The following is a 15,548-nucleotide window of genomic DNA, read 5'->3' on the forward strand; positions in this document are numbered from 1 at the left end:
ATGAATGCGTAGCGTGTTGCCGGTGTTCACAATTTATGCCCAACGCCCAACGAGTTAAGGCGTTGAGGCGTTGGACATGCTGCCCGGCCGAGGTCCCGCCCTCGAGACATATACCTCACCGTGATTGGTTCATTCGGCCGAGGTCCCACCCTCGAGCCATATACCTCACCGTGATTGGTTCGTTCAGCTCCGCACACGACAAGTGTCATTCATATCAAAGTTGTGGGCCACACGAATATTAATTTTACATTTTAAATCGGGTGCCGCAAACTATCGTCCCGGGGGCCGCGAGTCTGAGACCCCTGGTGTAGGCTGCATACCACTCATGGATTTGTGACTCGCTAATGCATTAATAAAGTTGATAAAAAAAATCAGTTGGTTCCATTCCCAGTGTCACAGTGCCCTCTACGGGTCAAGCTGCAATCTTACCTGCAAATACAATAACAACAGCCTTCATCTTCACTCGCCAAGAAGACAGTTCTGTCTCAAGGTATGTTGACGTATTACGACTTGTACGTAACTTACAAATAACGGGTGTGAACGGGCGTCAACGATCGCATAACGTATTGCCCGCGGATGGGGGATGTATGAATCATATGCTGACATACGTTGAAATGTTTTGTGCATGCACAAAATTTTGGGACGACTTGGACGTACTATGACGTATGCTGGCGTGCTTCAGCGTGCTCTTAACTTATACAAAACTTACCCATAACTTATTGGACGTACGCCAGCGTATTGGCCAATTTTTTCATACGTTGGCGTAAGCTGGCTAAATCGTCAAGGTGTGACAGGGCCCTTAGGAGACTGAATGAGAGGAACTTTAATCATTTAGATATTTACATATTCAATGGAGAAAAATATAACAAAACATGGTTATGATGATAGCAGGAAACAAAAATAGAAGAAAATATGGCATTGGTACCACCTTTCGTTAACACCTTCCACTTTTCTGTGAAGAAACAGTTTGAAGTGTGTATGTTCTCTACACAGCTTCATTCACATTGACTAATGCACAATGTGAATTTATGGTGTAAGCTGAAGTATCAGGAATGACGATGTTCCAATTGCTGTGTCTACAGTATGTTCAAATAAAAGCACCAACGAGCTGAGATAAAATGCAAGTCTAAGTTTGCCAGCAGGTCATATTTAAGCAAAGTCAGCTAGATTTTTGTTTTACAACTTTACTTATGATGTTGACTACAATTTAACTACCAGTACTCACGGTGTAGAAGACCTGGACAGACCTCAGTCAAAGATTTGCCAATGAGTTTATGTACTCGTAAATGCCAGCTGTCTATTGCAATACAGACTGACTGATATATGGTACAACTTAAAGTCAAATGAGGGCTGAATTAGAATATGCATTGGGGCAGGACTGTTTTGTGACAGGCAAGTTTCAACTTCAGTGTAGCTTAATCAGGACAGCTTCACAACTACACCCAAATATGGTCACAGGAGGGTGAAACCAAGATGTAAAAAAGAAACAATGGAAACAGCCATAATGCAAAATTCAAGGTATTAGCACACCACGTCGTGCAGGGTTTTTGTCTTTACTTTAAGAGATTCTTACAGCTGCAATAGCCTGTTTAATTTCTGCAACAACTTTTAAAAATTTAGGAGGGATGCGTACCAAAATTCAGTCTCATAATGGCACCGGTGCCGAAAAACTGAGTAGCTATCAGTGCCCAATTTCGGTTCTAAACTAATGCAGACTCAGCCACCTGCGTGTATCACTTGAAAGTGATATTGTGTAATCCAGTGGCGTGCAGTGAATTTGGTACCTGGGTCTTCAGTGGGCCGGCCATATTTTTTTCTCGCCAGACACTCTGAGAGCCGCTATGAAAAAAACAAAGCAATAATAATAATAAATATAAATGCCGTAGCAGGCGACTCAGAAGTCTGATTGGCTACAAAAAAAAACTGCCCCATTGCTAAAAGTGCTCATGTGACGGGCCAGCACTCCTGATTCTGAAGGCCTTGGTATTGCATTGCTATGGCAACACACAAAAGCTAAAATCTGATTGGACAAAAAAAACGACTGGAACCACTGCAGCCAAGAAAACCACTATAAAATGAAGATAATAGACTATTGGGACTAAATGAACATAACTTAATGGAAGAAATATTACAATTTAAGCTTGAAATGTAAGTCAGCAGAGAAGGCTTTGCTGGCCCTGACGACACACCACTGATGTAATCCACAGTAATGCGGTGTCCTGACAGAGGTACGCAGAGTCTGATGCTATTTTGAAACTTTATTGCCAACCTAACACACCAACAGCAGTGCTCACTTCAAACACCGCACAAATGTTTCACAGTCACTCTCTACCCTCTACAGCAACACAACACTTCCTCATTATGCACCAAAAACACTCACGGCGAGCGAGGTGCAATTTTGAACATCAACATTGCAACACAAGCAGGTCGTTTCTTGCACATTCTGTGGCAATTTGTCGAGTATTTTATTTCAAATTATTACATAGTTATAATTTTATTTATATTACTGAAGTACGTAAATTGCTATTCTGTTCAACTTGCATGTCACAAAATTCCATAAAAATATAAAGACATTGTTTTTGGACATAATTTGTATGCTTTTTTTCTTTCTTTTTTTTTTTACACCAGTGGTGACGTGCTGTCAGGGGAGGCAGGTGAGGCAGAGCCCTTATGTATTTTCTGTATTATTCCAATCAATTTGAACATTTCCTCAAGTCAAAATTGATGAATCTGAATAGAAAGATGGAGGATTACACTATATATCCAAGCTCAACAGAAGATGATCAAATTCCAAACTCCAAAGTAATCAGTCCCTCACCCGCCATCAAAACCAAACCACCGCTTTAGACACCATTTAAGTACCGACACTTCAAAAACACCAATTTGACATATAGTATGCATATTGGATAATACAGTATGGTAATGATATCCGACCCTAATTTGAATACACCCAGGCCAACCATAACGAGGTCCAATAACTGAGCAAGCAATTCAGCATTTGCAAGGATAATTTTGCTAAGTTTTTAAATACTGTGCAAGTAAACCTAATGTCGCCGGTGAGTGTATGTTTCTGTGATTTGGGGTTCATGCTGGCCACAAAAGATTGTGACATATGTCATTTGTTGTTTTGAAAAATATGGCTCAAGTCTGAATTTGACCTACATTTGTGAGCTGGTAACACCAGCATGATAAATGAGAGCGTTCTTCGACAGCAAAAAGCCAAAGCAGTGAAACTCTGTGCTGTGCTGATGCTGCATGATGGCAAGAGTACAAAAATCCTCTTGTACGATGCCAAGAGCAAAACCATCTTCTCCACCCGGATCATGCTTGCTGCAAATGAATGCTGTATCCCATCTTTTCTTAATTCCTTTTGATAGGTTGATATACATCATAATCACAGGGAGATGAATCAAATGAAGAAATAAAATTGCTTCCGCATGTCTCAATTTGTTCAGGATCCATCAGCATTTATACTATAATATATTATAGTCATGCAAAAAAAAAAAAAAACAATAATATATATATATATATATATATATTTTAAACTCTTCAACTGAATTCTCCTGAACCGCTGCACACAAAAGGGTGAACATTAGGCAAAAAATGCTTCCATACTGTATTGCCTAAGCTATTACTTTTCTAACAAATATATATATAGCTATAAAAGAAAAGAGCCGGCCCCAGCCGGTGGTGAGTAATGCTGGGTTTAAACACTTAATTGAGCAACTGAACCCTTGCTACGTTATGCCTAGCTGCCACTTTATTGGCCATAAAACTATACTCCAGATGCAGTAAATGGTTCAGTTTATCCTCATAACTACTGTTGATGACTATTGTACTATGTTGGAGTAATATCACTTGATCAAGCCTTTTCTAACATTCCACAATACAAAATAAGTAATAAAAGTATGTATGATTCGCGCTGATATAGACATCGGTATCGACCGATACTCACGGCTGCAGTAATTAAAAAAAATGTTTTAAAATCATGTCACTTGAGTGTACCAAGTAAAACGTAAACATCTATTGTGGTCAACTATAACTATTAAGTACTATTCACTAGGTTTTTCCAAGACAATTGGTTTGCATGTATTTTTTTTTAAGTAAGGTTAACTAATGGTTTTACAGTGTAGAATTAGTACCATGAGTATTATTCTGACAGTCACGATCAAAACAAAGCATCATTACAGTACAGTTGTATTGTATTGTATTTATGCTGTTAGATGCAGTTTGCAAATGCAGAATTTTTCAAACACTCATTTGTCAATGCCATGTTTGTCATACAGGTATAGTAACTGTACTGTAGTTTTCCATTTTAAACACATGAACATTAATCAACTTTGTCTCGTTTACATATTAAACAGTGTCCCACACATTTGGGAAAACAGGAGCCCATTTGAAATCTCATCAAACCAGCTTGAAAAAGACCTACTGTACAAAGAAGGTTAAATTAAGTCCTTGTCATTGGTGTCCCTTTCTCTGCCCTCATCAACCTCTAAACATGTCTTGTCTGTGCCCGCTTCAGTTACTGAAAGAGGCAGTAAATACTGAAGGAGGAGGCGGAGAACAGGGAAAAAGCCTGTACTGGGCATGGGTTTTAGGAAAACAGAGGGAGGCAAGCAGAGGACGAAGGAGAGGAGGAGGATTATGCTAATGTGTCCAAACAGCTCAGATCAAAGCACATGACAGAAAGACATAAGAAAAAAATACAAGGCATGAAAAGATGGACTAGAAGGCAAACGTGCTGAGTGAAGCAAGAAAAAAAATTCCACCTTGTAAGAAATAAATGACAAAGTCTTGGATTAAAATAAGGTGAGAAGCATGATAAGGGGATGGAGGACAGGACGCTGAGATGAGCTGATGAAGGTCTGGAGTGAGAAATTGACATGACAGAGAAGGAGGGAACGGGGTCCTAATCTTCTCGGTTCCTGCTTTTGGGCCAGTTGTTCTCCTGCCGGCACAGCTCCTTTCTGATTGGTTACAACTGCACAGAGGTGGATTAAAAGATGGAGGTGGTATTTCTTATTTTTTGGTATATATAAACTGTGTGTGCATGGATGTGACACTGAGGTGAGAGTTACTTTCAATCCTTTGAAAATGTGATCCTAATATTGCCTACAAATTAACTCATTCATTCCCAAAAGCGTATGAAAACGTGTTTATAATCCTGAACTTTCTTTCAATAAAATGCAGTCAAAATGGGCATATTTCAGACATGATAATGGTAATGGTTTAATTTATTTTGAACATGCATAGAAGTTACACTGGAAAACATCACATAGTACAATTCACTGTTCTACATGTCCAAAAAGGAGTACAAAGAACCAAAGCTTATTTAACCCCCCCATCCAATTGCAATACATTTGTTCACTTCCTGTATTCCAAATGTACACTTTCCTAGTTTAAAATACATAAGAAAATGATAACATAATATGATAAGGTAATATAAGGTAACACAGTCTGATTAATTAATTAATTAATGATTAGTTAATTTGAAAACCATGATTAATCTGATTAAAAATTTTAATTATTTGGCAGCCCTAAAAAATATGGCAATATATCTACTTATATCATTTCTACTACATTACACTCTTCTGCACTGTGTGTGTATGCTACCGACCCTGCCTCCACCCACCCAGACAAAGAGACACTAGAGAAACACTACATGAATGTAGTGTTTGTAAAGAACATAACAGTCCAATTTGTTCTAATCTTGTGTCTAATGCAAATGTGGTCATTCACGTCAAGAATGGCACTGAAAGCATATTTACGTAGCTTGAATTTTAAAAAGATGCCTGACCCTAACGGTTTATTTATTTTAAGTTTCAATACTGCAATGGACTCTTTCTCGATTCTTAACATTGTCTTTTTGTTTGTTTAGATTTTGTATTCTATACTGACATTATTTATTTAATAAGTTTTTTAAAACAATACTGTAAACATCACATTGGTTTCAACCTACTACCTATATACCATAAAACAACTTTCAAAACACGTGTAATCCGCATGCAGAAATCTAAGTTTGTGTAGCTTAATGTGCACAGTGTGTGTATGTGTGTATGTGTGTTTGTGTGTCCGAACTTGGGTGCAAGTCAAGTTTTGTGAGCCCACAGCAGAGGAAGCCAAAGTTTGCGCATGCACGGGCGCACACACGCACACACGCACACGCACGCGCGCACACACCCTGCATACAACCTCTTCATGCTTGGGATTTGACTCCAGCAGCGATTCAAAACACCAGCATTACAGAATGCCGGATCAGTACATTCAAACATACTGTACATGGGTGGTATATTGCTGGTGTTGATAAGCTCTTTATAAACAAGCAACTGCATCATGGTGGACTCACATTTATGCAATCTTCGACAAATTGTGTGTGAAAAAAAAGACCACACACCAAAATTTCATATCTGCTTTCATGTCACCTCATGCTAGCTGAAAGCATTTCCACTCTAACCTGCTCAGCTTCCTTTGAACTCAGCAGGAATCACTGTGGATCATGTCCTGCATACTTCATTGTAGCAACATAAATTGAAATAAATTTGAAGTATGTGCAGAACATAGGACGGGAGGAGACAAATGGTAAACTAGAGGAACATGTATAAATCTTTAAGGGGTTTTCTGTCTCATCATCTGTTCTGAACATCCTGAACCAGTTTGGGTTTTATTATCTTCAACTCGGAAGAGAGTTCACGACAGCTAAATCAGATACGAGATGAAAAGCAGTCATTCATTTTCTACACCGTTTGTTCTAGGTAGGGTCACGAGTGAGCTGGAGCCTATCCCAGTTGACTTCGGGCGAGAGGCAAGGTACACCCTGGATTGCTCGCCAGTCAATCATAGGGCACCAATAGACAAACGCACACACATTCACAACAGACAATTTGGAGTCTCCAGCCTATCATGCATGTTTTTGGGATGTTGGAGGAAGCTGGGGTACCTGGAAAAAACCCACACATACAGGAAGAACATGCAAACGATCCACAGACCCACACATTGTAGTGGATATGGTGTATATACATAGCATTCTCCCTGAAAAAAATAAATACATAAGTGACAATTCACAAATGTGTCTCAATTTTACCTTTGACATCATTTGGGGGAAATTACTGAATTACAACTACTTTCCCAAAAAAATAATTGAATTAGTAACAAAATTAAATTTATTAAAATAAATAAATAAATTAAAATAATTGTAATTGTTACCACGGAAAGTAATTATTGCATTTTAAAACCTTCATCCTGAAAACAACAGTTCTAATTCAACTGACCGCTCCAGCTCGCCATAGTTGCATCAAATTCTTTTGTGTGGATTCGCGAACGAGTCGAGTCTTTTAAGATTCAAGATTCAAGAGAGTTTTATTGTCATGTGCATGGTAAAACAGCCGTTATACTATGCAATGAAATTCTTATTCTGTTTTTAATCTTGTTCTGTATTTTAAACAACAAGTGAACGATGACAACAGATTCACAGAAGGATTCTATCTTATGTTGTTATATCTGCATATTAGTTGTCATTGTTCACTTAAAAGAGCCATTCAAAAGTCAAGACTCGACTCGTGAACATTGCATCTCCATGAGCGACCCGGCGAGTGATAACAGCTGTTAGATGTCAGTATAATAATGCACCACATTTCACACCGGTAACAGAAAAGGCATTGTAATGTTTGGAATGGTAATTCATCAGATTACTGCCAACTCTTGAATACCCATTTGTTTGAAATATCATATACTGTATATCTCAGCTATATGCACACAGTACACACGCAACCAAATCCACAAACGTCTTTCCGGTTTGAGGAAGGGGTACGACGTGATGCTCTCATCTCCCATTACATGCCTCCTCTGTCCTTTTCCCTTACTATTACCTTTCCATTTCAATTTGCTTAATCATACAACACAGCCTTCAACACAATCAAGACTAAAAAGGAAGAACAAATGCACAACTCTTGGCTGTAACCGTCCTTACCCTCATACAAGTTCATAGATGTGCTGGCTGCATACATTATCAATTGATAATGGAGAAGAGTTTCATGTCACAAGCTCTCATGCACAAAAGTGTGTTGTTCTGACCATGTGCCACCCACCTCAGACAGATTTATCAATAAAAAACATCAATGTTCGGCTTTTTATATTTTTGTATTAGTGCTCTGTCCTTGAGATGTGGTTCCCAGTTTACATTTTTACACAAGTGAGGTAGCAACGTCTATGTTAATCCTTTGTGTCTTTTTAGGTGCTTGAAGTTGCATTCATGCCACACCAAAAACAACAGATTCATTTTGACTATATTGTGCCCCGTTTGTGCATCACACACTCCAACACATATAAGAATGAACACACCCCTAAGTATTGCCACCATGTGCTTTTGACCATGTGTTTTAAATCATTTCAATAATTGGCCCCTGCTTCCTAAAAATTAGCAGGTTTATGCTGCTTTAGACAAGAATCACCACCTAGTGACTGTCAACATGCGTCGTCATTCAGAAGGCAAAGCAGGAGAACTACCAGCTGCAAAGCCCATTTCCTACTCCAGCTTGAACGTCCAACTATTTTAGTGCTCATAGACCTTCTTTTACACCACCTTCACTTCAGCACACTCATACGCCTGTAAAAAGGGAGCTTAATGTTCTTCAAAGTCCCTCATCAACTCTCCTCTTCCTCTTCGGGGTCCCACTGCAGAGATAAAACTTTATCTGGAGGAACAAGAGCATAAACCTTCGGTTCCACATGAACACACACAAACACAAGACAAACACACAGACAAAAGGCACATCTGCACTAGAGAATTTCCACATGATTCCCACATCGTAATTAGATCCACAGTTTACAAGGGGGGGGGCTTCACAGACTTCTTATTTCTCTACATTCTTCCAGTGTTATGCAGAACAACAGATGCTTTCTCAGAAAATTGATTAATTGACATAAATGGTGTGCAAGTTCAAACAAAGCCTGGATGCCACAGAATTGCACTATGCAAAATTTGCTGAGAAGAGCTATCTGCATGTTTATCAGTGTGTATATCTCTCTTAGTCCGTGCATGTTGTGTGTGTGAGATCCATTTTGCTTTTACACTCTCACGGTCACACAGGTCTATTGTTTCTGCTGAATCTGCGCTCTCTTAAAAATGCCTCCACAAATTACATTTAAAACATAAAAAAAAAAAAAAAACACTGCATTTTTTTTTATCTACAGCAGGGCTATACAGTGCGGGCATTTCACTTGCACATGCGCCTAGAAATAAGAAATAAATTAAATTAAAAGGAAGCACTTCTCCGAGTACGTTTTTCAAACCTTTCATTTGCAATTTGCTCCTGAAGTAATGTAATTGCATGTGATGCGATGTCAGTCATGTTATGTGACTGTATGTGTAGCGTAGTACATGTGTGTACGGCATGTACAGTAGTATACCAGGGTATGTATGGTAAATTCATATTTGTGGACCGCTGTCTCAAGGAGATGTAGGCCTTATGTTGGCACTGTGTTTATATGTACGAGTGCACATTTGTCTTACTGTGTACGTTGTTTGAGTGTTAATAATAACACTGTGCTATTTAAGAAATTTCACATTGCTCCTAATTTTTTTCTGTGCTCCTAAACTTTTTCATTTACGAGCACCTGTTCTCCTAGTGCAAAAGCTAAGCGTACAGCACTGTACTTTACGATACAATAGAACTGGCAGACAAGTCTCTTTCCCCGCTGCTAGAGAACTTATACATCTACAGTTACATCTGGATCGGATGCAAAATGTAGAAGATAGCACTTTGTGTCTGAATTTACCCATTTTTCATGTGAGCAAAACTATTGGAACATGTGACTGACAGGTGTATTTTGTTGCCCAGGTGTTTTCTATTGTATTACTTATTCAATCAATAAATAGCACTGAATGTCTACGCTCAGTTTCTGATTGGGTATGATAGGTTTTGCCTGTGAAGACTGCATTTAGAGGTGAAAACAACATGAAAACCAGAGATTTGTCTATGAGTGGAAAAACAAGCAATTGTGAATATGAGAGAGGATGGAAAATCAATCAGAACCAATGTAAAAACATTAGTCATAGCCACTGCAACCATTTGGAATGTCTTGAAGAAGAAAGAAACCACTGGTATACTAAGCAAAAGATGTCAAACAGGTAGACCAGGGGTGTCCAAACCTTTTCCCCCGAGGGGTACATACAGAAAAATGAAAGGATGCAAGGGCCACTTCTTTCATATTTTGTAAACAAACACATGTATATATGCTAAGAAGTTATATATATTTTAAGACAAAACTGCATGTCAGCTTTGTGATATCGGTAAAAAAGCGTATTATTAATATTAACTTCAGTCTGCTCTTTTCTTACCATTTTTACTGGGGGTTTTTTTGTTCAACTTTCTTCTCAAATAATCTTCTTAAATGTTCTTGTTGTAATATAATGGCCTTATTTCCATATTATTTTGACTTTATTTGAATAATATTACAACTCTTTCCCCTACCTAATTTTCTAAAAATTAAATTATTTTGTTCTCTTTGTTTCTCATAATATTCCAACTTTAAAAAATGTCTAACATTTGAACTTGATGCTACTAAAATGATGTTATTCTTCCTCATAATATTACATTATTCTCGTAAACTTATAACTTTTTCTTGTTAGATTACATTTTTTTCTTAACATCTTAATATATGACTTTATTGTTGTAAAATTATTGCTGATTTTTTTCATTTTCGTTGTTGTTTTTTGTGGTTTCCATTTTCTTGTTAAATTATGTTTTTAGAATGTGCCGTGGGTACCGTAAATGGCCCTGGCCCGCACTTTCGCCACACCTGAAAAAAAGTGGAAGTGGTATTTTGGGGGCTTCTTACTTCTCCAATTTACTTAAGTTTAGAACAAATAAATTGGAGGCTAACCCGTTAGCATGCTATATGCCATGAGCGGCGGCAGTCTCTTATGTCCCTACAGTGATCCCGTAGCCTGTGCATTACTGTTGCACAATGTGGTGTAAACAATGAATAATAGGAGTGTTAAGGTGACTACAGTGGTGTTATTTCATGTCTACAGTGATCTAATAATGGTAAAAAAAAAAAAAAAAAAAAAACTTATTTAGAAAGTCATAAACGGGTTTTCTATGCTCTAACTACAAAAATATTCAGTTTATTAATGTTGAATACTACTTTGTGGAAATTCAGTTATCGGGTTCGGGTCTAAAACCAATTAACCGCGATGAACGAGGGGTAACTGTACTTGTTTTTGGGTTGTTGTTTTTTTACCACTGAAGGTTTGTTGCTGTATTATTCAAAGCTGTACTATTCAAACTACAAGTGTAGCTCAACAGGGCAAAGGACTGATCAAACTGCACTAGTGTGTTCCAACGATCCAGCCATATGCTCTCCAATCAATCAACTGCTTCCATGTGTCTTCTTCAATAAGTTTCACACAATAGATCAATACGCAGTTGTAAGACTGGGTGAACATTTAATTGGCCACAGATCAATAACACTTAGCATCCTATCTCCCAATTTCTAACTAGTTTGATGTGACAAATGTAGATTGACGGAGATGAGTATCATCATACATCTCTAAGGAGCGCAGCTTCTACTCCAGCGCTCTCACACTGACCTTAAAATGTAAAAGTGTAGAAGGCATCCTCCTCCTGACAACTGACATGTACCGTACTTCAGAAAAATACTTCTGTCTGGTTTTGCTGCCAAGACTTCTCAAGTCAAACACTATCTGGTACCGAATGTCATTCATGCATTTATACAGCAAGGTCACATTCACCAAGACAGACAGCCTCGACCTGCTTCCGCACAAGAAATACAACACTGCCTGGACCAGTGAACCATTTAGTTCCTCCCTTGGTGATGATGGGATCCATATGGGTCCAATTATATATTTTCTTATTGTAGACCTTATTTATGCAGGAAATGGCTGCCTGAGTATATACGCTCCTTTCTGGAATTATTCAGAAGCCCCGCTGTTATCCAAATTATCACTAGGGACACTACAAACTGCAGACTGTATGAATTTAACAGCCAGCTCAAAGGTCCAAGGCGATACTCAAAAGGTGAACGAGAAAACTGTCACAGATGAAAAGCAAGCAGAAAACGGCTAAGAGGAAAAATTGCTTAAAATTACAACTGGTGGAACGCGGTCCAAAAAACATGTAACCAAAATGTTCACGGTTTCTGCTCTAATTTGGGCCAGAATTTGTATGGTAGTGTACATGCAACATGTTCAGCCATGGTTCTACAGTGTCGGGTGGAACTCAACACACTGTTGATTAGTCAACAGGGAACTGTCATGGTTGTGTTGATGATGGAAAAAGAAAAAAAGCGGTATTTAAAAACAACAGACCTTGAATGTTTAGAGATCATGTCAGCACACATCACTGTAGCGTGTTCTGTTATACTTCATTGGTAAGTTGACATGCTGTCTGGCTGGTATGATGTCATGAGATTTACAGAGGCGACATACTGTAGCTACAGTATCACCATCCAGCATACAGCCTCACAGTGGAAACACAAGCCACAATCACGTTTGCCATTGCAAACCAAACTGTACCACCTTAAAACATGGTTATTGTGAGCAGGAACAAACCATACACCAATTTGACCCTTGAACGCAGCCATTCACTCTAACCCTAACCCAAACCACAATGTCACAAGTAATATAAGTGCAATAGGCTTCTTGCTTTAAAGGAGAGAAAACTGCCTTTGCTCCAAATCCCTAAGTCAAAAGATGATCTGAAAAGTACTGCTGACAAGACAAAACAGGAAAATAGAAACAGTTGCAGCTGCCTTTACCATGTGACCTTTCTTATCTACAGTAGTTACCTTATGAACACTTTTACAGATTTTGAATTAGATTTCCTCAATATTTTATTTGTTTAATTTTTCGGACATTTTGTAACTGTTGAAGAGGAAATACAAATTTGTGTTGTGCAGTACAGTCGTCCTCGGTTTATCGCGGTTAATTGGTTCCAGACCCGGCAGTGATGAGTGAATTTTCACAAAATAGGATTCAATATGAATAAATTGAATATTTTCGTAGTTAGTGCATAAACCTGTTTAGGACTTCCTAAATATGGTTTTGAACATTATTAGAGCCGTGTAGACATGCAATAACACCCCTACAGTCATCTTTAGACTCCCATTATTCTTTCTTTACACAGGCAACGATATCAATAACCCAGCGTCATAAGAGATGGCCACCGCTAGCCTAGCAAGCTATCGAGCGAACCAGTTAGCCTCTCCAATTTATTTATTCTAAACTTTAGAAAGTGTTTCAAACAAAGTGGGGAAGAAGGACAAAGTAAGAAGCCAAACAACTTACCACTTCCACATGGAATGGGAGGGGAACTTTTTTTCACTCCATCATGTTTTATATGCCATGGCTGTCTTGATGCAGTGTGAAGGTAATGTAATATAATGTCCTGTCTCATCAATGTAACATTGCTGACGCCTAGTGACCAGAATACTACATACAGGGTTTCCGGTAAATGTAATTGATCGTGGCGGTACGCCACAACAAAATAAAAGCCGCCATTCCTTAAAAATTTGTTGTTGTTTTTTTTTACGTGAAAACTATTTTTTAGGTAATATATTGGAAGAAAGGACATATATGCTATGTAGACACATACATAGCTTATTATTTACGTACATATTGACCACAATTATTGTGACAATGATTTCAAATATTATAAAAATATTTCACTGCGCTTTATTTTGATAAGCATGCACCGGAATCGCCGGTCTGCCTTGCTGGCACTTCTGTGTGTGATCAGAACGCGAGTCACGACACGCACAGAATGAACTACTGTATAGCCCGTAAAATGTGTAGTCAACTGACGACACAGCACGATGCCAGCATGTGTGATCGCTCATGTTTCAATCTCATTCCACTTTCTGGCACTTTTGTCTACATGCCTGGCTGGTGGCATCTAGCTAGCTCCTTTTTGTGCCACGGGCGAGCTACGAGCTACAATCATCATCACAACCTACTTTTTAAAGTGTCACTTTACAATCTTGGATAGTAACGCTATCACAGGGGCCTCCAACAGGTAGCTCATAAGCTAGCAGTAGCTCACCAGCTGATGTTGAGTAGTTCACTAAAGATATTTGCTTCACCTCTCAGTAGTTTTATAAGAGGCCATTCAAACATGACACCTGTATTTAATGGCAAATGAGCACTGAGTGGAGATGAGCTTTGTAAATAAAGTGCAATTTTAAATGTTGGCAGTGCTCTCAGCAACTTTGCCATTAAATTAACAGTTTTGCGAGGCTCTTGGTTCATGTTCTGCTAATTGTTGAAAAAAGTTTAACAAATAAGTTAATAAATAAGTCATAAAAATTGCTATTTGTTAAAAAAAAAAAAAGTTTAAAGCTGCAGACGTAGCAGCGGCACAACACAGCGCTGGCAGTCCGCCCTCCCATGCAGGCCACCACCACAGCTTCAAAAACAAACACTTTTTTAAACACTGTGATCAGATACAACAGAAACACCTGATCAAACAATTGATCAAATGTTAGTGACAAATTATCAAAGTAGAAACAGAATTACAGTGGAACCGCAGTTAGCGTGTTTTTCGTTTAATGTAAAACATTTACGCTAAAATTTTGCCTCGGTTTGCGTACATTTCCGGTTAGCGTACAATACGGCACGCGTCTTGTCATATTATTAATACACTGTGTGAGTCCAACTATGTTCTTAATGTAAGATTTTCACAGAACATCCTTGTTAGCTTTCTATTAGTTTGCTACCACGTGGAAACAGGAACCGGAAGCCAGCTCCGTCGCTCGTCTATGATGTCATCAGTGTGTAACAGGGTAACAACATGACAAATACACTATATAACAGATGGATGGATACATGGATATATAATTTATTAATCTCGAAGAGAAATATCTAGAAAGTCTAAAACAATATTGTGGGTCACCAAAATGTGTTAATTCCATGACAGGAGATATGTGATGTTACACATATTGGTATTGGTCTCGGTAGATGTTCAGAATCAGAATCGAAAAATGTGAAACTGTGAAAATTGTGAAACAAGAAAAACTTGCTCGATGTTACCATTTTGGCTTTCTCGAATGGATTAATTAGATTTACACGATTTCTTATGGTAAAAATGAATTTGGTTAGAGACGGACGTCCTGGAACGGATTAATGACATTAACCGAGGTTCCACTGTATTTCAGCAGCAGAAACAGTCCAATTTCCACAAACGACGATTATATTTTGAGTGATACTGGGTATTTTTCTTTTATCCTCTGTCCTTCCTCTGTCACTGGATGGCAAACAAGCACCCACTTGGTAATGCTTACAAATGTTCCCAAACTTCTCCCACGTGAAATTATTAACAATGAATATAAAACATAATATAGAGAAATTTGTACCAGTGAAAATAAAACATAATATTTAATATCACTCATTGCAATGTCACTGGACAATGTCTCTGACTGTGTGTGCAGCTGAGCAGAGTCAATGGTGAACCACACCTCACGTTAAGACCAACAAACAGATGACAAACATTTAGTATGGAACAACCAGCATGCCTAGTATGAAAGTAGCA

At 38.4% G+C, this 15,548-nt stretch overlaps 1 protein-coding gene across 4 annotated transcripts in view; it reads right to left on the bottom strand.

Moving 5' to 3' along the window:
* Nucleotides 1–15,548, bottom strand: part of lrp4 (low density lipoprotein receptor-related protein 4) — a 122,343-nt gene that overhangs the window by 47,666 nt on the left and 59,129 nt on the right. The gene's annotated exons all lie outside the window — the stretch shown is intronic.

Source organism: Dunckerocampus dactyliophorus, chromosome 3, assembly GCF_027744805.1.
Source record: "Dunckerocampus dactyliophorus isolate RoL2022-P2 chromosome 3, RoL_Ddac_1.1, whole genome shotgun sequence".
NCBI lineage: Eukaryota > Metazoa > Chordata > Actinopteri > Syngnathiformes > Syngnathidae > Dunckerocampus > Dunckerocampus dactyliophorus.